This window comes from Haemaphysalis longicornis, unplaced genomic scaffold (assembly GCF_048455015.1).
Source record: "Haemaphysalis longicornis isolate Haplotype H1 unplaced genomic scaffold, Haemaphysalis longicornis Haplotype H1 scaffold_4, whole genome shotgun sequence".
Lineage (NCBI taxonomy): Eukaryota > Metazoa > Arthropoda > Arachnida > Ixodida > Ixodidae > Haemaphysalis > Haemaphysalis longicornis.
This window is the reverse complement of record NW_027526361.1, coordinates 179,184,398-179,208,273: the sequence shown is the minus strand read 5'-3', so window position 1 is coordinate 179,208,273 and position 23,876 is coordinate 179,184,398.

The window sequence follows — 23,876 nt, the reverse complement described above, 5'->3', positions numbered from 1 at the left end:
TAACACCGTATTGGTGCGCGTTTGTTTCCAGCAACCCTATAGCGTCTTTCGGAATTCCTCGTCGCGTGCGGCTGGACGCGAGAGCACGCAGTGGAATTGTCGTTGACCGGGAAGTCTCAGCAGGAGACAGCTGCCCCATTGCTGATAACGCAGGTTAACGCAAAAAGAACAATTCAGTCATTTGCAAAGAAGGCGCTTGTACTGACGCAGCTTGACATGTTCAGCAAGAAACAAGCGAAAAAAGAGAATGAGCCGTTGTTACTTTGGCATGTGACGGCAGGCCAAACAAAGGCAGTGAGGCTGTGACATTAAATGTGGTGGATGAATCAGGGCTATGCAGAATTCGGGAAGCAGGCTTGCTGAATCGAGTTGCTGCCAAAAAGCCCATGCTTTCTGCAACAAGCAATAAATAATGCTGGAATGCGGAAATCTCAAAACTAAAAGCAGGGGTGTATTGTTATAATAAGGGGAACAGCGCAGCAGACGACACCCCTACAGCAGATAGTGCATCTGCGCGTGCTCTAGCTTATTTTTTTCTTGGACACCGTCATAAGGCAGGCACATGCGGATCAAGCGACGCTCCCGTGATATCAAAATATAGAAGGGTGAACGTACAGGAACTCGCATAGCAACTTAATAGAACTTTATCGTCATTATCGGACCGAGTGCCAACTATTTATGCCGCAAACGTTCCCGTTTTAGGTTTTTGTAAACACACGGTGTAGAGAAGGGAAACTTCAGTGCCAGTCACGAATGTGGAAGACAGGCACTATAGGACCATGCTGAGCATCCTAATGGGGCCGCAGGGACAGCGAATCCACAATGCAGGAAGAATTTTAGTCCAATAGGACGATGCTCTCCCCGTTCCCTGCTTAGGAATTAGTCGTTTGCGCGGTCCCATCCAGGTGTTCTTTACCCACTACCACCCGCCACCACAATGTCCGGTTCCCACCTCTTACTCCTCTTCAATCCCCTCCTCCCATTTTCTTTCCCCGTGCCTCTCCCTCCCGGTTCTCATACCCAGTTAATTCCTCACTTTTCCTCTTCCTTTGTCCCACTGCCTGTACACCCATAGCGCGAGAACCAGTCGATAATGGTTACGGTGACCCACGGTATCCCGGAAAATCGCATAACTCCGAACGAGCGTCCCCCTTATCGTATATGCCACAAGCCCACACAGTAAAAACATCAAAATACCGTATACGTGCGGATATCTGCCCAGGGGATATGAGGACGATGCCCAATAATGTCATAACTCAAGACGACGTCGACGACGACAAAGTGCCTGCCGGGATCTCTAATGGCCGCCATGTACGTAATGTAAATTCATTGTCCGCCCATCTCATGATTGACGTCCTTTGTCTTGCCGCCGCGTAAAAATATGTAACATTCCCCTGCTTCTGTAAGCGGGCATGCAGGTATTCGGTAAGCGTGGTCCGCAAATATCGGTAACCAAGATAAAACTGCAACGGAAGTCGAAAGGCTCCGGGGCTGCGGCCCTTTTCACAGATTTAACTATTGTCTCCCCATCGTCGAATGAAAACCTACAAAAGGAATCATGCAGTTCCATTGATGCCTGCTGCTGAATTAATTACTAAAATCGTTATTCAAAAGAATCGAGAAGAAACCGGGATAACTTAGAGCAGCGACAACTTGCGTAACAGGGTTACGATAGGCCCATGGAATGCGATACACCGAGTGAGAGCTGTGAAATTGCGAACACCCAGAAAAACAGGGGCATACATTTTATTGTGGGCAGAGCCGCCTTTCACTCGAACAATGTGACCCCCGAGTGTAGCGAAATGCTTTTGAATGTGTGCAGTGCGGCAGCGCGGGGAAGCTTGCGGCAGAGTGGGCAGTGCGGCAGCAGCTACGGCATGTCGCTCAAACGTCGTCTGCTCTTTCTGAAGATTGTCTACATTTTGACCGGACCTGCGCCTTGGGATGCTGCTCCATCGCTGTAAACTATCGTGATGCCCAGTTGGTGACACGTGTGTGCCTGGCCCGCACCTGCGGACTGCCCTGTTACCCTTGGTGGTGATAGCATCGGTGTGTGTGTTGGTTCAGCTGATGGTGCCCATGCTGCTTCGCCCTGGAACAATGTCACCGCCGATCGTACAATGATGGACAGCCCCAAGTCAACGTCAACATCCAGCAGCACTATAAAGCATCCAGGACCTGCAACCCTCTTCAGGGGGCAGTGCGGCAGCAGCTACCCCATGTCGCTCAAACATCGTCTGCTCTTTCTGCAGGTATAATGTTTGAAGAATGCACACTGTGTTCGTTCTGACGATCCCTTTTTGCTGCTGCTTTTCTGCCCCAAATGTGTTACGCATATTCGCTCAAATGCACTGTACAGTTTATACTGCCTTCTCTTGAGCGAGGATGTTGACGTGAACACTGGACCTCCCAAGTCTGCCCAATCTACAGACCCGCCAGGGTATGGCTCATCCGTAGCTGTCGGTCCCCTTACTCGCTCAAAATCAGATTTAAACTCCGCTCCGGGGCTGGCACATATGCTTCCAGAGCTGTTAGCCGGTCAGAAACAAAGTGTAGGTGACATTGCCGAGATCAAGCAGACTTTTAACTCACGTTTTGAAGATCTCAAACTCGCGTAACATACTCCGAATCATTAGTTGTTACTAACGACCTAAGGCCTCTGAGAGAAAAGTGAAATACTGAGATTGCCGCACTGAAAGAGTCCATGGCGAGGCTTGCTTCCAAAAACGACGACCTCGAAAGTCGGTCCCGTCGTAATAATATTCTTTTGCACTGGTTACCCGAAGACCCCAATGAGAAGGGAGTTTCACTTTCATCAAATGTTTCGAAGCTGCTAACGGAGGTGCTTGAAATTCCCTGCCCGCACATTGAGCGTTGTCATCGTATTGGGAAGCTGCGTGAAGGTCGACCACACCCTTTTTAATGAGGATTTTGGATTTCGACGAAAAACCGCGTATCATGAAAAACGTCTCTAAGCTTAGAGAATCCGATTTTCGTATAACAGAAGATTTTCCGCTTAGGGTGCGTACCTTACGAAAAAATCTATACGACGCAACGTCGTCATTCCGAAAACATAGTTCAGACGTTAAAATTCGGTACGACCATGTGTACATCGATGACAACCGTTCTGTGTGAGACGAGAAATCAAACTCAATTAAACAGGACCAAAGCCACTCTGTCAAAACCCCTGCACGACCTTGGGTTCCACTTTCTTCCCCACGGTGACTACAACATAGGGTCTGTAACAAACTTAATATCATAAACCTTAACGCCAGAAGTATCACTAAAACTTTACAAGCTTTGTAAACCTTGTGTCTGAATATTCCCCTTACATAGTTGGCATTACTGAAACTTGGTTGCATGACAGCATCGTCGACTCCAAATTCAGTCCTCCTGGGTATATCGCAGTTCGAAATGACCGTCTAACTGGAAAAGGTGGAGGTGTTGCTTTCCGTATCTATTCAAATATTACATTTTCCATGTTCGCCGTCCTCCCGATATAGAATCGGTTTGGCGTAAACTATCTTAGCAAACAATCTCTACTCATTGGCCTTTTCTACTACCGACCTACTTCCGCAATGGACACATTATACAGTTTGGGTCAATTTATGACCAGTCATGGCCTCGAACAGGTCAATCTAATACTAATAGGGGACTTTAATGTCCAGGTATCGACTGGTCATCGTTGACCTACTCCAGTCGTGACACCAGAATTAGGAGAGAGTTGATTACCCTTTCCTTATGTCTTGACCTTACGCAGATTGTCAATGCCCCTACGAGACTGACCGCAACACCTGACCTGATTTTTGTAAACTCCAGGCTGAATCAAAGTATATCTTGTGATATAATTGAAGGTATTTCCGACCACAAGGGCGTCCTTGTATCTATTCCATGTATCTAAACCACATGCCGTCTTTACAACGTTTCGAGACTACACCCATGCAGATGATACTTCTATTATAGATACCCTGGAAAATGGTTTTGACTCCTGTTGCAACCTTAATCACCATGGCGACGTTACTGATGTTGTAAATTACTTTACGAGTGTTGTTGAGTATTGTATTGACTGCTTCGTGCCTCATAAAACGAAGAAAAAGAACCCACGCATTCCTTGGATGAATCGCGACATTTTACACCCATCGAGAAAGGTTAAGCAATGGAGGCGTCAGAAAAATCCCACCAATCCTCAGAGCATTGATCCATTTCATAAAGCAAAAGCGCTGCTTCGCCGTAAAATAATGCCGCTAACGATTTCTATTTCGGCGTCCAGCTGAAGCGGTTTTTAAAAACGAACACCCGTAAATTTTCGAAGTCTATTTTACCAACTGACACTTCCCTCACTTCATTTTTTTCGGGCGATCAAATCATTTCCAACCTGCAGGGATTTCTGACGCCTTCAACACATATTTCAATTCAGTTTTTACAAGAAATAACAGCGTTATTCCACCCATTTCGAACTCTACAGGTAATCCTCCAATTCCCAGTGTGTCGGTCTAGTAGCAACGAGTCTTAAACCTCATACTGAATTTAGAACGAAAAAAGGAGCTGGACCCGACGACATTCTAAATTCTCTTCTTTCGCGCTACTCCCTTTGGACATCTCGTTATCTTACTATTATTTTTCGAAAATCGTTTACCACTGGAATTGTTCCTTTGGCATGGAGACATGCCAAGGTATTTCCATTTTAGAAAACAGGCAACAAACAATTTTTTTCGAACTATAGGACAATCTCTATAACCGCGCACTCATGTAAACTCTTGGAACACACAATTTATAAACATATTATAGAGTATCTTGAATCAAATAACATTCTTTCTAACGTTCAGCACGGTTTCCGCCGCGGTTTTAGTACCATAACCCAATTAGCAGAATTTACACATGACTTATCCTGCAGCCTTGATTCCGGTAACCAAATAGATGCTATATTGATAGACCTCTCGAAAGCATTCCATACGGTGGGTCATTCTAAATTGCTATGTAAGCTAAATGCAATACTAAACAACCCTTCTCTTGTTCAATGGATTTCTAGTTTTCTTTCTGCGCGTCCGAAATCCGTAAGTTTCAATTCCGCCAAATCCTCCACCACCGACGTATCTTCAAGTGTTTCGAAAAAATGTGTGCTTGTACCGTTGTTATTTTTACTTTTCATAATTGACTTACCGGCTAACGAACTTCAAACATACAATTTTATGCTGATGAATGTGTGCTGTATCAAGTAATTCGTTCACCTAATGACTACTGCATTCTTAATGAATCCTTGGCGAATTTTTGTTCTTGGTGTAACAACTGGCAAATGAAAATAAACTTTAATAAAACCGTTATCTTATCCTTTACCAACAGCTTATCCCCAGCTCATTTTTCATACTCATTTAACAACTGTTCACTGTCCAGAGTAAATACGTACAGATATCCTGGTGTCACATTTGATAACAGATTATGTTGGACAAAGCATATCGATCGCATTAACACAGAAGCTCTGAAAAAACTATGCTACCTACGTCGCTCCTTACCTAAAGCTCCAATAGATATTAAATTACTCATGTACAAGTTATTATTCCGCCCAATCATCGAATACGCCTCACCTGTCTCGAACCCGCAAAACCAGTTCGAAATTAATAAACTTGAATCTGTTCAAAGAAAACCCATTCGTTTTATATGCCGCCGTTACGATATGAATTTTTCGTCCTCGACTGCAATGACCACCCTTTATTTAACCCCGATTTCCACACGCTGGCGCATTGAGTGATTAAAACATTTACATTCTGTTGTCCTCGCACCCAATCCCTCATGCAGGGACACCTACTTTACTTCTTCCAGACCATCCATACCACGAAGCCATCACAACCTCAATATTACTCCGATATTTGCCCGCACAAACATATTCAAAAATAGTTTCTTTCCTCGCACAATAGAATGGTGGAATGCTTTGCCTGACCATGTTCGATCTCTACCACAGAAACACTTTTTGACAGCCGTAGAAACCTCCTAGCGTTTACCTTTCCACCTTACTTTTTTTATGTTTGTTATAATATGATAGTCTCTAGCTTAATTGTACTAATGGATAAGTAATTTACTTACCGATTTGTGTTATTTTACCTGATCTGCTTTTTGCTCCTATCCTAGTCTGGGCCTGGTGTTTGGTCTTTGTATTTTGTTCTGCTATTTGATGTGCAAACTTGAACTTGCCTGCAATCGTATTTGTACTTTGTGTACCCACTCCTGTTAGAGCCGTATTTGTGATGCAGTATTTATAAATAATTAAATAAATAAATAACACAGTTTTAAATTTTTATGAGCCACATTTCACCAAAACCAAATATTTGTTAACGTAGTAAGATATATACCCGGAAACCGCAAATCTGCAAAACATTTCTACCACTAAAATAGCTATTTTCTGAAGATGAGTTGAAAAGAGTTACTTTTTCTGGAAGCCAATCACAACCCCAAAGGCTACACACATTGAACATCGTTTTTCGATTAAAGCTAGATTCCAGTTGTGAACGCACACTCCGAAACTTTCAATTGAGCAGTGGCATTGATTAAAGGTCGGTTTACTGTGTGCTGATTAAACGGCAGTACCCTTCAACCGAAGAGTTCATTGACCTTCCCTCTTCATCAATCATTCTGTTGATTCCGACGACAAGCCCGTAGCTTTTATAGTGATGCTTTTTTTAGCTTCTCGCTGCATTAGGTGTATTTCTCACTACTTTATCAGTCTCATCGCGAGTGGTTCGTGCTCAGCGTGTTGTCTGGGTGGAAGTTTGATCCTTCAAAGTATATAAAACACCCACCTGAAAAGGTGCAATGAGGGCATAAGTCTGGATAAGGAAATTGGATGGTTGCTACAAGCAGATAAACCTTTTTTCCCGATTGGAATGACATGTACAATTACCGATGTGGATTTAGCATAAACCTGCCTGCAAGCGCTAATTTCACAGTTTTTGCCACTTTCATGCGCCTGAATTTTTGATGCGTTCTTTGCGTCCAAAAAGAGCATCAATCTTCTTTTTGTCTTTCTGAATCAAAAGAGATGCATTTCGTCGTATCGTTTGTCTGTCGTTCATTGCTTCGGTGTCTATGTATGGATTGGTTTTGCTTGCCAACGTACCTCCACTTGATGTGCAAGGTAGATAAAGCGGCGGTCGATGAAAAAATTTACCGTTTGTTTTAAAGCGGCGGTCGATGAAAACATTTACCGTTTGTTTTAAACTCCACGCTACGCTTCGACGAAAGGTGAGAGGAATAGTGCGATAACCGACGAAAAGCAATTAACTGCATCGGCCAGGTGTGTTAGGTTCGGATTGTCTAGTTTCTAGTTCTTATTATATATATATATATATATATATATATATATAGAAAGAAATGCCAGCAGTCTACAACGCCAAAGAAGGCATAGGGGAACGTTAGACTATTTTTTTACCGTTAGTGACGTTACATTATTATTAATTTCTATTAATTACGTGAGAAAGAAAGAAAGAAAAACACGCGCCCAGAGTGGGGACCGAACCCACGCCTTTCGATTAGATCTCGAATGCCTTACCAATTCGGCAATCTGGGCGACTGTGTTCTGCTTCACTTTCTGGGGTATTTATATTTACTACAACTGTATCTGACGCTTCAGGGTGGTAGCCAGCGCCACTCAGACTACACGGGGAGAAGGGGACCTTCTTTTTCAACCCCCGGGGCGTGACGCGAACGTCTACAGCCTGTCATGAGTGGTCAACTGGCGGGAAACCCTCTTATGCTACCTTGGCATCAAGGCTGCCAGAACCGAGGCCCTCGCTAAGCTTTCGCGCGATAATAGGGTTTGGAAATGAGGGGCTCGTTAGGAAATACAGAAAGAAATGCCAGCAGTCTACAACGCCAAAGAAGGCATAGGGGAACGTTAGACTATTTTTTTACCGTTAGTGACGTTACATTATTATTAATTTTTATTAATTACGTGAAAAGAAAGAAAGAAAAACACGCGCCCAGAGTGGGGACCGAACCCCCGCCTTTCGATTAGATCTCGAATATATATATATATATATATATATATATATATATATATATATATATATATATATATATATATATATATATATATATATATATATATATATATATATATATATATATATATATATATATATATATATATATATATATATATATATATATATATATATAAGTTCAAGAACAACTTTTTCTGATACACCGGCAATTTCAAGAAGAAGCAAGCAAGACAGGCCGAGGGACCCGCCTTCGTCGGAATAACAGTGGCGGTCCTTGTCACAAATCCTAAAAGGCGACTGCAAGATCACGTGAGTGCAGAAACGATCCAAATAAAGTAACATAATTCAGATAAAAATATCAGTGTGGCACTCCGTTTGATAAAATACAACATAATGGTGGGTCTGACCCGTGCAGTGTAAAAAGCCACCAATGACACGCATAAATAAGCAGAAAAATGAATGTAAGATGAATGGGCAGTAGCACAGACTGCGGTCATTGATGCAAGCAACTTTGTTTTGCTGAACACACATTCAGGCCACGTGCAATACTATTGAAATTAAATATAAGAAACGACTCGCGAACTTTCCTATTATGATGAGTTCGACAGCGAGACTCGAGTATCGTGGCGTTCCCGTGATGTTGGCATGCTTTGAAATTGGAAGGTAAGGAAGTGTTGAGATGTGGGCTTTCTGGTTGCTAAACCATTTCCTGAAGGGTGTTTGGGTTTCGCCAACGTACTGCATAATGCAAATATTGCACGCAAAGAGATAAACCGCATTGCTCATGTCGCAAGAATAATTCCCAGTTGTCTTCATGCTGGAATCAGACGAGGAGCTGCTTGCTCTGATTGTGGTAGTCGCTTGGCTGCAGACCTTGCAGCGCAGTTTGTAGCTTGGGTGGCATCCAGTAGGTGCTTTAGATTTGATTTTGGATGATGTAAGTAGGCACGTAAATTTTGAGATCTTCGGTAGGTTACAAGCGGTGGTTCTTGGAACATCGACTTCAATCGCTCGCTCTAGTGGTATGTTACGGTGCTTTTTTTTAAATTCGTTTTCATTCTGTGCATGAGTGGAAAAGGTAAGGACTAGGTTAGTATGGGAGTAAATAGGTTGCCTCGTTTTTCTTAATAAAAGTGCATTGCAGCCATGGCTGTCAGCACGCCTAATGGCGTTGTCAATAATCTGAGGTGGGTATTTCTGTTTAACTAAAGCATTTCGAATCTTGGAACGAGTGGCACTAAAATCTGATCGTTCTGAACGAATTCATTTAAATCGAAGAGCCTGACTATGTGGTATGCTAGTTTTGCAGTGCTTCACATGGTAACTATTGAAATGAAGGTATTGTTGCTTATCAGTTGGCTTTCTGTACACCTTTGTAGTTCGTTGACCATCATGAATACTCGATGTTACGTCAAGGAAGATGATAGTTTGTTCCGAGTAGGTATGGGGAAAAATAGACGGATGGGCGGTATTAAAATCATGAATAAACTATAAAAACTGGACTTCCCCGTGCTTCCAAATCATAAAGACATCATCAATGTACCGCTTGTAGTAGGTCAATCATTGGGAACCGCTTACCAGAAATTTACTTTCAAGTACGCCCATAAAATGTTTCCGCAGGTTGGGCCGAGGGGTGTACCCATCGAGGGTACACATCTGATGCCACATGTCACAAAGATGCCACATCTGATGTAACTAGAAGCGAACCAGGGGGTTCGCTTCTAGTCGACAATATTGTACAGGAAGTGGTTGGTATCCTTAATATAAGATGGTGGACAAGGCGGGATTTGGTGAATTAGTGAATCTACAAATTGGGAAATAAGTTCAGTAACTGTACCTATGCCGGAAACGGTAGGCCTACCGGGGTTTCCTGCCATACGAATATTTGGAAGCAGGTAAAAACCACCCGTTAGAGGGCTCAATGGAACGAGGGCATACAAAGCGGAAACTGGTATTTTTGTTGGTAGATATGGTGAGCTATTGCACTTGTAATGACAGATTTAAAATGTTGAGTTGGGTCTCCGTGAACGTCTTTAAAACGTGCTGTCATCAAGCTGCTTTAAAGCTTCACCAACGTAATCCACATTGTTTAGTAACACAACTGCACCGCCTTTATCTGCCGGCTTAATTACGATATCATTGAATGAATTAGGGCGCTCCAAGGCCGCTTTTTCATTTGGTCAAAGGTTAACCTGGTTAAATGGAGCCTGTTTGTGATACATTTCTGGAACATCTCGTTGAAGGGCAGTTATTTATAAGTCAAGACATATCTCTTTGGGTAGGTAGAGTTCGATGCGTGTGAGATAGAAGAATGGTAGTAGAAGAATTATCAGAATTTTTGTCGAGCAAAAATTCACGCAACCGCAGGTTTCTGGCAAAGGTATCTAAATCTTTTATGACTTTATACTCTCTGTAACCACCCGTCGATGGGCGAAAATTGAGCCCACGCGACAACAATGAAACCTCGTCATGAGAAAGATTGTAAGAAGAAAGGTTTACTACATTAGCAGATGCTTGCAAGGCATCGGTCGATGTAGCATTACTTGAGTGCGGGGGAATTTTGGAGGCAGACTTTTTGGGAAAAGCATAGGGCACAATTACTTTGTCTCTCAAACAGTGCTTTCGTTTTACCTCCGCAATATCTGTCGATTTTTTGCGCTCGAATTCGACAAGCTGTACAAATTCATAATCAGTGATTTCATGACAGGAAATAGGTCAGCTTTCTTGGGTACGAATATATGTGTGAGCAAGAATTCATAGTGCCGAATGTTGATGCGAACCAAGTTATAGAAGCATTTGAGAGAACCTCATTCCACATAGCAATGAAGAAACTGACAAGGTTTCTATGGCAGGCTTTAACACAATTTGGAGGCCCCTAGGCACCACACTGGCCTCTAAATAGGTTTTCAACGTAGAAATGTGAAGTTCGAAAGCGATGCGCTTTTCTACCACTTTGCGAATTCTCAAAAATGTCCTAGAGACAGGATTGTTCGAACAGTCTTTACCTTGGTGTGCAGTTAGTAGTCACTTTGTCTTCGATTTTTTAGGCCCGTCGGTGGGCTGAGCACGGGGGTTGTAGCGGGTCGCTCGACTGGTGGGTGCACAAGTAGTCGAAGCAGTGACAGTTTGGCACGGGGTAGTCAGCGGCTGTTGTCGATCGAGTGAAGAAGAGTTGTCGTTCTTAGACTGTAGTACCACATGAGCTGTTTCATGGGGTTGGTGAATGGGTGGCTTGCTGGTTGATGCTTGAGAGGTGCGGTTGTTACACGCTGAGAATGCGTTCACTGCCATTGGAGCAGGGTGGAGTTCATCTTTCGAAGTTAAACTTGTAGTAGTCTCTATAGGTGTACATCGGCCGCTTGATTATTGGCGAGGCAACGAACCGCTTCCAGTAGAACACTTTGGCGGAGAACAAGCATTGCTTGTAGGGTTAAGAGTACGAACACCAGCTATTTCTTCGAATTGGCCTACATGCGTTAAGGGTCCGTGTGTCGGGCGACAGCTTGTTCCTTGTGAGCTTGTAAAAGATGCGTTTTCTATGATTTGGTTAGCCAAACCGCAAGGACCAGAATTTCTTTGCGAAGAGGGACAGTCCAATGGGGGCCCGGTGGCCAGGTCCAGGCGTGACGAGAGCAGCCCAGCGGACGGATTGTCTTTGGTGACAGAATTTTCTTTCATAGAGGTTGAGGGGTCACAGGGTATCGAAGTGCAGCAAGATGAAGCGGTGTCGCTGAGTCTCGAGATGAAAAGCTGCCTGAGGTGACATGCAAAAACTGCTGTTCCCTCAAAACTGAGGTGATGGCCGTGAGCAGCCAAAACGCGGTTAGGAGGGAAGTCGTGGAAAGAGTGGTCTAGGAAGTACACAAGCCAGGAATGACGGCAATAATCCCGAACAAGGGTGTTGAACTGGTGGGCCCTGAGGTTGAAGTTCCGAATGAAGGACTGATTGTAGCTGTGCCGACGGCGATTGGTAGACCTCTGCTGGACCAAGCTGACGTATAAGCTCTTGATTGTGGGATGTTCTTTTGAAATGACGTCGAAAAGTCTCCGAAGGCTGTCTAAGGCAGCGCAGGGTGTGCAGAAGACCAGGTCCTTTGTTCCAGCGTGGATGACGAGAGTTGTTGCTGTAGATGGAACAAAGTCTAGTAAATTTGCCATAATCTTGATGAGGGCGCCAGACTGCGATACAAACGCTGGTGTGCCCGTCAAATTGCCATCAAAATGCTGGAAGACGTATTTGGTGAGGGAGTCGCTCAAAACTGCTGCGGAGACCGTGGCGTTTGGGTACATCCATTGCAAGGCGTCGGTCCATGTAGCATTACTTAAGTGCGGGGGAATTTCGGCGGCAGACTTTTTGGGACAAGCATAGGGCACAATTACTTTGTCTCCCAAACGGTTCTTGCGTTTTACCTCCTGTATATCTGGCGATTTTTTTTCGCTCGAATTCGGCCAGCTGTACAGATTCGTAATCAATGTTTTTATGACCCGAAATAAGTTGGCTTTCTTGGTTACGAATAGATGTGAGCAAGGATTCGTAGTGCCAAATGATGACGCCAACCAGTTGAAAAGAAGCTTTTGAGAGCACCTCATTTCACATAGCAATGCTAGAAACTGACACGTTTTCTACGGCAGGCTTTAACACAATTCGGAGGCCCCTACGTACCACACTGGCCTCTAAATAGGTCTTCAACGTAGAAATGTGAAGTTCGAAATGGATGCGCTTTTCTACCAACTTGCGAATTCTCAAAAATATCCTAGAGACAGGATAGTTCGAAGAGTCTTTACCTTGGTGTGCAGTTCGTAGTCACTTTGTCTTCGATTTTTTAGGCCCGTCGGTGTGCTGAGCACGGAGGTTGTAGCGGGTCGCTCACTGGTGGGTGCACAAGGAGTCGAAGCACTGACGGTTTGGCACGGGGTAGTCAGCGGATGTTGTCGACCAAGTGAAGAAGAGTCGTCGTTCGTAGACTGCAGTACCACATGAGCTGTTTAATGGGGTGTCTGAATGGGTGGCTGGCTGGTTGATGCTTGAGAGGTGTGGTTGTTACACGTCGAGAATGCGTTCACTGCTATTGGAGCAGGGTGGAGTTCATCTTTCGAAGTTAAACTTGTAGTATTCTCTAAAGGTGTACATCGGCCGCTTGATTGTTGGCAAGGCAACAAACCGCTTCCAGTAGAACACTTTGGCGGACAACAAGCATTGCTTGTACGGTTAAGAGTACGAACACCAGCTATTTCTTCGCATTGGCCTACATGCGTTAAGGGTCCGTGTGTCGGGCGAGAGCTTGTTCGTTGTAAGCTTGGACCAGAATTTCTTTGCGAAGAGGCACAGTCCAATGGGGGCCAGGTTGCCAGGTCGAGGCGTGACGAGAGCAGCCCAGCGGAGGGATTGTCTTCGGCGACAGAATTTTCTTTCCCAGAGGTTGAGGGGTCACTGGGTATGGAAGTGCACCAAGATGAAGCGCTGTCGCTGAGTCTCGGGATGAAAAGCTGCCTGACGTGAAATGCTTAAACTGCCGTGCCCTCAAAACTGAGGTGAAGGCCATCAGCAGCCAAAACGCGGTTTGCAGGGAAGTCGTCGAAACCGTGGTCTAGGAAGTGCACAAGCCAGGAGTGACGGCACTAATCCCGAACAAGGGTGTTGAACTTGTGGGCCTTGAGGTTGAAGTTCCGAATGAAGGACTCATCGTAGCTGTGCCGACGGCGAATGGTAGACCTCGGCAGGACCAAGCTGACCTATAACCTCTTGATTGTGGGTTGTTCCTTTGAAATGACGGCGAAAAGTCTCCGAAGGCTGTCAAAGGCAGCGCGGGGTGTGCAGAACGCCAGGCCGTTTGTTCCAGCGTGGATGACGAGAGTTGTTGCTGTTGATGGAATGAAGTCGAGTAAGTTTGCCATATCCTTGATGAGTGCGCCATACTGCGATACAAACGCGGGTTAGCCCGTCATATTGGCATCAAAATGCTGGAAGAGGTATTTGGTGCGGGAGTCGCCCAAAACTGCTGCGGAAACCGTGGTTTTTGGGTACATCAAGGTAATCCTTTTCGACGTGGTCGCCCGGGCGTTCATTGTGGACACAATTGAAAGAATAAATGTTTCTTGAACACCGGCAAATATCAACAAAAAGAAAGACACACGTCGAAAGAGGAATGGTATAACGTTTCGGTCGAGGGACCGGCCTTCGTCAGAATAGCTGTGGTAGTCGTTGTCACAAATTATAAAAGGCGTCTGTTGCAAGATCACGTGAGGGCAAAAACGATGAAAATCAAGTAACTTAATGAAAAAAATAAAAATATCTGTGCGGCCCTCTGTTTGATAAAATACAACATAATGGTGCTGGGTCTGACCCGTGCAGTATACAAATACGCGGAAAAATGATGGCATGATTAACGGGAAGTAGCACAGAATGCAGTCACTGATGCAAGCAACTTAGCTTTCCTGCACTTTCATTTAGACCACGTGCAATAGTATTGAATTTAAATAGCAGAAACGACTCGCGAACTTCCCTATCATGATGGGTTCGAAAGCCAGACTCGAGTATCGTGGCTTTTATATGGTCAAATAAGTGGCCCGTGATGTTGGCATGCTTTGAGATTTCAAGGTGAGGGAGTGTTGAAATGTGGGCTTTGTGGTTGTTGAACCTGTAACTCAAAGGTGTTTGGGTTTCGGCAACGTACTGCATATTGCAAATTTCGCACTCAAGGAGATAAACCGCGTTGCTCGTGTCGCAAGAATAATTCCCAGTTATCTTCATGCTGAAATTAGACGCGGTGCTGCTAGCTCTTATTTTTGTAGTCCTTTGGCTGCAGACCTTGCAGCGCGGTTTGTTACATGGGCGGCATCCAGTAGGAGCTTTAGATTTGCTTTTTGATGATGTAAGTATGTCAAGCAAATTTTGAGATCTTCGGTAGGTTACACGTGGTGGTTCTCAGAATATCGATTTCAATCGCTCGCTCTGTATTAGTATGTTATCGTGCTTTTTTGGAATTGCGTTTACATTCTGTGCGTGAGTGGAAAAGGTAAGGACTAGGTTAGTATGGGAGTAAATAGGTTGCCTCGTTTTTCTCAATAAAAGTGCATTGCAGCCATGGCTGTCAGCACGCCTAATGGCGTTGTCAATAATCTGAGGTGGGTATTTCTGTTTAACTAAAGCATTTCGAATCTTGGAACAAACGGCACTAAAATCTGATCGTCCTGAACGAATTCATTTAAATCGAAGAGCCTGACTATATGGTATGCTAGTTTTGCAGTGCTTCACATGGTAACTATTGAAATGAAGGTATTGTTGCTTATCACTTGGCTTTCTGTATACCTTTGTAGTTTTTTGACCATCATGAATAGTCAATGATACGTCGAGGAAGTTGATAGTTTGTTCCGAGAAGGTATGACAAAAAGAAATAGACGGATGGGCGGTATTAAAATCATGAATACACGTGAAAAGCTGGGCTTCCCCGTGCTGCCAAATGATAATAATATCATCAATGTACCGCTTGTAGTAGGTCGGTCGTAGGGAACGGCTTGCATAAATTCATTTTCAAGTACGCCCATAAAAATGTTTGCGTAGGTGGGGCCGATGGGTGTACCCTTAAGGTGCCATTAATTTGGAGGTAATGAATGCCATTGAATTCAGAGTTGTTTAACTCTAGGACCAGTTTTAAAAGGGTTCCCAAAGTGAGCTGTCATTTGATTTATCGCACACCGGCTCATTATAGGAGTAGAGTACTGCGTTTATTCCACCTGCATGCGGGATGTTGGTGTATAAACATGCCACATCTAACGTAACCAGAAGCGAACCAGGGGGTACAGAAGTGTCGACAATATCTGACTGGGAGTGGTTGGTATCCTTATATACGATGAAAGACAAAGCGGGGTTTGGTTAATTAGTGAATCTACAAATTGGGAGAGAAGTTCAGTAACTGCACCTATGCCGGAAACGATAGGCCTACCGGGGTTTCCTGCCTTATGAATTTTTGGAAGCAGCTATAAATGACCCGCGATAGGTAACGAACTGACGGCGATGGTCGAGTGGTAAAACACTCGTCTCGTAAGCGGGAGTTACCAGGTTCGAAACCTGGGCCGCCCGATACCCACCGGATTTCTTTAAAGGGTACAAGCGTCGTAGTAGAGCAGCTTGTCTCGACGGTGGAACGAACGCTTGGAGCTTGACGACAAGCAGCCGTGGGAGGCGATGTGGGAGGTCCTTCGAACCCCTTCGCGCGGGGTCAGGAACCGCTGGGCACTCACCAGTAGAAATGGTACCAGCGGCCCCTGTACTGCCTTGGCAGGGGATAAAGGGCTTTGGACCCACTCTACCACTGCGGCATACGTGGGAGGCTGCTTCTCCGCGACTTCAGCCGCTGGGCACCCACTGGTTTGAAAGTGGGAACAGGCACCTACCTCGGGATTTCCTGGAAACCGTAATACCACGCCGTACCGTACCGTATCATTGGTTACAAGAAAGTGGTAGGTACTTCGTTACCGCTGGACACCAACCAGTATAAAATTGGTACAAGCACCTCCTGAACAGGGGATCCAGTGCTTGGGAAGTTCCCCGACTTTGTCGGGAAATGCCTCAGTGGAAGGGGTCGTAACTTTTAACCGCAGCGATGGCTCAGAGGTACAGCACTCGCCCCGTATGCGGGAGGTACTGGGTTTGAATCCTGGTACCGCCGGACACCCACCGGTTTCTTTAATGGGTACAGGCGTCCCTGGTCGAGTGCGGGCCCTTGAAAGGGGATTTCACGTCTGGAAAGCTGCCTTTACCCTATCGAGGGGCCCTTGGCCCTTGTCCATATGGCGGGGCCCCCGGCCATCATGCCGCGTTGCGCAATTGCCGGGGGTGAAAGAGTGTGGCGGCATATCCTGCCACAGGCGGTTGCGAGTCCATCGTCGCTGGGGAAGGCACCATGTGAATTCGTGTTCCTGGGTGGGGCCGGGCACCTACTGGTAAAATAGGTACAAGCGACTCCCCGGCCTGGCGCTCGGCGCTAGTGTGGGACTACAACGCTTGGAAAGTTCACCCGGCTTGCACGGGAAATCGTCCCTATGGAAAGGGGCGGCTGCAAAAACGCAGGAACTTATATATATATATATATATATATATATATATATATATATATATATATATATATATATATATATATATATATATATATATATATATATATAAAAGATATATATATATATATAAATATATACATATATATATATATATATATATATATATATATATATATATATATATATATATATATATATATATATATATATATATATATATATATATATATATATATATATATATATATAGATCATGAGGTTCGATGGCCAGTATAAACATAGTGACAGAAGTCGACTGACACGTTTCCCGTTTTTGTTGCCAACAGTTTCGGAGTTAGAAACTCCTTCTTCAGGGCTGTATTTTAATTTCTCACATTGCGCCTTTATACAAAAACTTCTGTGAGGGAGGGTTACTTCCCTCATCCCTGCAGGAGAGGTCGCGGGTGAGGGGTGTTTCAAACAGTTTGAGCAAGTGAGGCATTCCGATTGGCTAGAAAGGTGGAAGGTGAGGGAAGGGGTAAGAACACGGACGAAAAGGCAGCACGAAAACACGTAACAAGAGGCCCACAAGCAAATACAAGATCAAAACCAAGAGTGAGTCCTGCGCGCTCCGCAAATGGTGTAACAGTAGTCAGCAGGAAAGGAAAAGAAAAAAAAAGGGGGGGGGGATGAAGGGAGACGGACATAAGATGGCGGCACAGGCATAGATCTTCGATTCGGTCAAACTGCAAGGTCACATGCATGCACGGCCCGCCAGTCAACACATGGTCCCCGTGCCATACTCGTAATTTCCTGTACCATTTTCGGTTTTGTTTTAAGTGCGAATGCACTTTATAAGCGACCCTGAATTCCGTTGACCGCCGTCCGTCCACATAGCAACAGCTGCGGGTGCGCGCGCTCCTCGTCTTCCTTGGCAAGGGGGGGAGATGGCACATACCCACGTGGGGAATTGGCCAGGAATCTCCTCGTCTTCCTTGGCAACGGGGGGAGATGGGCGCGCGCTGCCTGGCCGCTGACATGGCACATACCCACGTGGGGGATTGGCCAGGAATCGGGCGTGAGAAGGGCTAATGCACCCGCTTAAAGGAGTACTGACACGAAATTTCAAAGCTGAGATCCGCTCTAGCAATCAAGTACAACGACAACACAAATAGGTGTCTGTGCATGGCACATACCCACGTGGGGGATTGGCCAGGAATCGGGCGTGAGAAGGGCTAATGCACCCGCTTAAAGGAGTACTGACACGAAATTTCAAAGCTGAGATCCGCTCTAGCAATCAAGTACAACGACAACACAAATAGGTGTCTGTGAATAAATGCATCTTTCTTTCTTTGTAGTTGTGTGTGTGTGTGTGATCTCTCTTTCGCGAACACTACCGAACCGCGCAAATTCAACTCCTGCATTCGCACATTCACATTCTTCGCCTCGGGGAAATGCGGGGAAATTTTATTACTGGTTAAACCTACAGCAGCTCTGGTCTTGGCGCCACTTCGACGAAACCGAGTGGTGCGGCAAAGCCTTGCTACGCGGCCAGCGAGCCGCGGAACAAGTAACACTGGGATTTGGTTTCGTTTGCGGCGCATTCTTCGGCCGTTTGTCTATCAGTGGTGCGGCGGTCATAATTCAGGCCGCCGTGCGTCGGCGGGCCCGCGGGGCGCGCTCACAGCTGTTCAAGGTCACTGATGAGGCGGTGGTGGTTGCCGAACGGGCGGGGAGGGGGGGGGGGGGGGGGGGGGGGGGGGGGGGGGGGGGGGGGGGGCGTTCTACCCGTTTGTTTTGCTTCACTTGGTCCCTAAAGCGGGGTTTCCTTTTTTCCTTCTTGCTTCCTTTTTAAGTTGTATGCAAGGTCCCGGTCGCGCTCACCCCCTCCAATGCCCGCAAGGTTCCGATATTTCCGTCTAAGGCGCAGCTTTTTGTCGCAAGAATGACAGGCGGCCCGGGTCCTCATTGATGCCATGGGTGAATGCCTGGAATTTATGTATAAAGTAGGGCTCCCTCTGTTCGCGTTCGAGGGAAGAGCGGAAGCCGGACTGCAGGAGAGTGATTCTGATATGCTCAATGGAATGGTCCGACAGGCGCATATGTTTGGAAAATGGTAGATCCGGCTGTGAGGTGACGTGGGATTTGTGGTTGTTGAATCTAAGTCGGAATGCATTCTCGTTCTGGCCAATATAGTCCTTGCCACACATTTCGCAGTGCAGTCTGTATACTACGTTACTTGAATCACAGTCGAGGCTTTCTTTTATTCGGAAGAAAAATTTGGAAAAGTTAGATTTTGCCATGTCGGTTGGGGTGATGAGGGGACAGATTTTGCAGCGCGTTTTCCCGCATGGGCGGCAGCCTGAGTGTTGTTTCGGGATCCCAATTTTAGCCTTAACAAGCACATCTCTTAAGTTCTTGTCTTTACGATACACTACACGGGGTGGTTCGGGGAAGATAGCTGACAGGTGCTCACTTTGTCTGATTATGTTGAAATGCTTGCTCAGTATGTTGTTTACTCGTGGCATGTTCGCACCGTATGTTAATATCAGGTTGGTCTGGGGTGTTTCCTTTTTTTGTGAATTGGCTTTTGACAATGCTGACTGGCGGTCTGTTTGGCGGGCCCGGTTGATTGCGTCGTCAATTAAATTTTCTGGGTAATTTTGATTCAGAAGGGTGTTCTTTAGATTTTGCGAGTTTCTGTCAAATTCTTGGACATCTTGGATATATATATATATATATATATATATATATATATATATATATATATATATATATATATATATATATATATATATATATATATATATATATATATATATATATATAAATATATATATATACAGTGAAAGAGAAGACTAAAGGGTAACGAACGCAAATGTATTAACGTTGCGGCTTCGGAGAAGCCTTCGTCTTCTCTTTCACTGTATATTTTTTACCGCCCCATCGTACTTCATATATATATATATATATATATATATATATATATATATATATATATATATATATATATACAAATATATATATATATATATATATATATATATATATATATATATATATATATATATATATAATCTGCTGTGTACTGCGGAATTCCAGCGTCTCCGGTGTGCGCGCAACCGATGCACACACAGTGGCGGCATACGAAAGCGTGCCGGCGTTGTAAATGAGGGATCTGCTCTTTTACATCCACATATAACTAAAATTAGCTGCATGTTTCTCCCTGATTCTTCCCGAACAAAAAGAAAATTAGCCATCGGACAGAGAAGACAGAAAGTCAAGTAACCAATCCCGGCAACAAGACCTTGCATCGCTCTTCGCTAACAGTGATGTGAAAATCACACAGGAGGCATGACCATAACGGCTGAAACAAAAAATGCAAAAGCTAAGTGTACCTTAAATATCTGTGAAATCAAGAGCATTGAGGATCAACAGAAAACCGTTCAGTGCTCCTTGGCGCTTTGCGTTGCGCAGCGGCGGTCCATCATTTTTTGCTGGAGGACCTGTGATTCCGCGTCGCGTTGTCGGAAGCTTCGCCCATGTTCCGCCTGACACTCTTTGCATTGCGATCGGCTTTTGGCTTGCGCTTTTGAATTTCTGCGCAATTTCTTCGATCACCCAACAGCCTTTTTTCATATTTCTGCTAGTTCAGCTTCAGTTCAATACTGCTGGCGCATATCTGGGGATGTGTCGACGATGGCGTATTCCGACTCCCGCCACTTCGGGGGTTCTGGTGCGTTGTTGCCGTGCCGCACCTTATCTTCCGCGTACTGTTCAATTGGGCTGTAGGAACGAAAAAAAAACCTGATTGTGTTCCTTCTGTAAAATAGAAATGTACCCCCCAAAATTCAAATTTGTTGGGCCAGCATTACGTGCTGGTTGTAGATATATTTTAGCCGTTTTCACTTCGGGAGGGGAGTAGTTTCAATGATTTCACCCACACTTTTACGCGTTTACGGGGTAAAAATTTTGAAATTCTTTTTTGGCAGTAGGACAGGAATTGGGCTTGTTCGGTTTGCATTTTTGTGAACTGCGGGCTAGGGTACATGGTACAAAAAATTAGGGCGGGCGCACAAACACACCCACAGCACACGCTCATGGTTTTTCGGCATCGTTTCTTTCTCAGTGGTTCACGACATTTACGCGGGTGAGATTTGTAAGCAAACAAAATGGCACAGCTCGTAGTATTGCTGCAAGGCTAGAGAAACCACACAGCGGGCAGCCCGACTTGAGAAGGCGTTCTTCGAGCTCCTTGTTAGCCTTCCAGGCCCGAACTTGCTCCTTGTAAAAGTGCGTGTGAATGTAAACGATTCCCGAACTCTTCTCGTACATCTACTGATGGATGATAAGCAACGAGGCTTTCTGGACCGAACTCTCGGCTGCCTTAACCATATTCAGAACATGCGCGTTGAGCACTTCAGGGTAAGCCATGCCCCGCGTTCTTCCAACATCTCGGCCGCGGCCTTGTGCAGGTTAGACGGTCGGCGGTCGGCCTTGTTCACGTAGTCAACGACGTATTTGGCACAGACATTGTGATCGAAAATGACATGAATATCCGTGCTGGAGTCAAGCACGGAGGCCAACCAGGGTTTTACTGCGTTGACCCACTTCTGATCAAAGCGCTGCTTGTATAAGACGCAGGGACGACTAACTCCGGCTTTGAGAATCTCCAAGTAGTGAACTTCGTTGCGCACGCCAACACGGCGCCAGAACTGCTTGATGTCATCCAACTTCGTGTGTTGCAGGCAGTCGTGCATCTTTTCGTAGAGTTTCTCTGACTTTCGCATGCGTTTGCTCTTGTCTTTGACTCCTCTTCGTCGTCTAAATTATTTTCCTCGTCTAAATCTCGTGAATCCGCGTCTACATCTCTGCCATCGCGAACGGGGTCGGGTGGAAAGACGACCTTTCGCGACTGACCGCGGTATATCTGCGGAAGCAAATCCTCGCCGTTGTTATCATAAAACAGATAAATGCGTGACCGACCTCCTGCCGGAGCCATGACCGAGTAGTGGTGAAACGGCGAATGTTTTTCTGGCCCAAGCATAATTGAATTCTCAATTAAAACGCGATTTTGAACTGCCTAAAGTTATAACTACGGCAAACAGGCTGCTGATTTTGCCGCCAATAATTTACACAACGATTTACATACATACTAACCTTAACATCGTAATCATAAAAACGGTCCCTCATTAAGTTCATGTTTGAATAAAGCAGCCTGTCGACTCATCGGACGACATGACTTTGTTCTTGTGTTTATTATTCGTTTATTTACCCTTTTTTAGCGGTATCTTCATCTTCTTCCGTGAATTTTTGTAATTTTTCTCGAACTAGATTATTTGGCCTATGTTTATGATCACATTTGTTAAGCGTGTTTTTGTGTAACGGAGCAATAATTTTAAGACTAGGCCTCCTGTAAGTCCCTTCTGTTGTCATTGCTAGTATGCAACAATTTCATCCTTTACAACAGGTCCACCACGGTATAACCTTCGGGACGCCTTTCTGTATTATAATAGAGCATGCAGTGTACATTTTAAATATGTGATAATCAACGAAATCTGAATTGGATAATTTTCTGTTAAATTTATTGGGTAAGATTCTAGGCATTAAGATGGAACACTGTGGTGGTTCAGGCATACGATATCCATGGCGAGGTGACTTAACTCGCTCAAAAATAGCGACCGCAGAATAACAGGCACGCCCAGTGCAACAAAAACGGCGTATACTTCGGCTTGATATTGTGAGAGACAGACATTATTATCCGCCGGGCAATTTAAGTCTTTCGCGTTGTCGCAGGGCGGTGTCACCTCCCAGATTGAGCAGATTGGTTGAAAGTAGCATAAGATTCATAGTTTCAGCAAAAAAAAATTATGAGCCATTCCATTCTGTGAAGGAAGATGACCTGCGAAATATTTAAACTCACGCCACGCAGGTGACACGAAACACCGAGAGACGCGTCCAGAATTTAAACTTCGCTTGCCGAAATACTTGCCATTTTATGTCTGTCTCCGGTTTTGTTTAGGCGGTGGTTGGAAGATTTCACTTCCACTTAACACTTTTTTTATTTTGCCTTAATATGAAACCGCCTAAATACAAGGCACTTGTTTGGTTAAATGTGTTTTAGTGTAACAAATTTTGGTTGATGGAGATTCTATTATAGTTGAAAAGATGGGTGCAGAGAACAAACCGAAAGCTTTCTGCATGTACTCGAAAGAACTAGAAAAAAGAAATGGCAAAAAACACTATGGCCTAACTGGTGAACTCGACCTCCGACGGGCTGTGAATTCGACACTCAAACTAATTTTTCTATAGTTATTATTATCACCTAATGCAAAAAACCTCTACGCGGACTGGTAGGACGCGCCGTTCGTCAAATTTGAGTAACGTAGGAAGAACGACAGTAATGCTTCATTTTAAAGGATCGTTTGATTCCACGTTAGCAGGACCTAACCACGAACGAAGTAGAGCCTCCCACAGTTAACGTTGAAGTAATGTTCCTGATTTGTGCCTTGCCTATCAAGAGCCACGCCAAGTTTGCCTGTCTTTTAGTTATAGCAAATATAAAGTTCCGAAGCCACTGCCTGTTCTCTGGCTCACAACAGATCCCGAAGCAAAACCTGAATCAATCGAAAGAAACAAAAAGCAGGGCTTACGGAGAAAGCACACCTGGGCAGTAAAAAAATACCTCTCCTACGACGGGAATGAATGACACACCATAGTAAAAAGAATTCGCCCGAAAGAGCAAGACACTGCAATCCGTTGCTGAAAAGTACACGTTCAGCCCATCAACGAAAAAAAAACGGTGATAGGCGATGTGGCTCAGAGACGAGTCTCCTGAGGTACCAT